The sequence below is a fragment of the Camelina sativa genome, chromosome 11 (genome assembly GCF_000633955.1).
Source record: "Camelina sativa cultivar DH55 chromosome 11, Cs, whole genome shotgun sequence".
Taxonomy (NCBI): domain Eukaryota; kingdom Viridiplantae; phylum Streptophyta; class Magnoliopsida; order Brassicales; family Brassicaceae; genus Camelina; species Camelina sativa.
Window position 1 is genome coordinate 22288525 of NC_025695.1, and position 1323 is coordinate 22289847.

Here is a 1323-nt window from a genome sequence, read left to right on the forward strand (position 1 = left end):
GCCTAACCCGCTTAAAATTACATACATTTTATTTTAATATTTATTTTTGATTTTTAAATTACATATAATTAAATTATTATGTTTTATATCTATATACGTAATTATAAACATTTATATGTTGTTAATATAACTTAAATAAATGTATTTTTCTTACCGTTGTTTATAATTTATAAATTTTTTATTTTTATAACATATATTTTAATATAATTATATATATAATGTTTTATGTTGTAAACGCCTAAACCGCCTAAAAACCGTTTAGGCCCCGACTAAGCGTTCTAGGCGCTAGGCGTTGGGTCACCGTCCAGATACCGCCTAGCGCTTTCTTGAACACTGAGTTTAGTGAATTAAACAAGCTAACAAGGCAATACTCATCATAGATCCCTAATACAAATAATTAACAGTCCTACATGAAACATGCTAAACAAGATGCTATTATGCAATGCAAACTACATGAACACTCTTGTTTTTTTTGTTTTTTTTTTTTTTGTAAAGATTTTTGCAAAAATTTTCAAATTTTTAGGTTTTTCTATGCCATAGATGAAATGCAAGTACTAACATGATTATGCTAAAAATTTGAAATAAGAAAACAAAACACAACATCAAATGTCATCTCAAACCCTCCCCCAAACTTAAATTACACAGTCCCTTGTGTAAGAGAAATTTGAAAGAGGATTTAAGAATCAAGAAAGAGCACAAAAATAACAAATGCAATGGTATATACAAAGATAGAGTAGGAGTACTACTTGGGATGGGCTAAGGGTGGGATTCATTTGATATCCACCAAGTGCTTAAAGGACATTCATGCTACCTGCCCAACCATAACACTAAAGAAAGCAAGATCAAAATAACAAGAAACTTAAACCAATATATACAAAGGATACGTTTGGGACTTCCTCCCAAGTGAGCTTGTTTAAAGTCTCTAAGCTTGACTTTGCATACTTCTTATGCTTTGGAAGAGTCATAGAGAGGTGATGCAGTCCCCTTTGTTCCCAAAGACTGTATTGCTCCTCTTATTCCTGGGTCAATGCTAAAAGAGCTGTGTCTGCTAATAATACTCAGACCTTCCCTTGCTTTCTTTGGAGAGGAACTTTTGACTTTACCATGGAGTTGCTTGATTTGCCCATTTATCTCCTCATCCTTAGTTGTTAATTCCCTCACTGAATCATGGTAGAAAGTTGACAGTCTGAAGCTCAGACAAACCATCAAAGGAAGGATTTCTTGGCTCTTGTTGTTGGTGAAGCTTGGGGATGAAGTCTGGGCATTTTGGGTGACTTGGTACCACTCGGTCGAGTGACTTAAGGTGCTCGGTCGAGTGGTAGG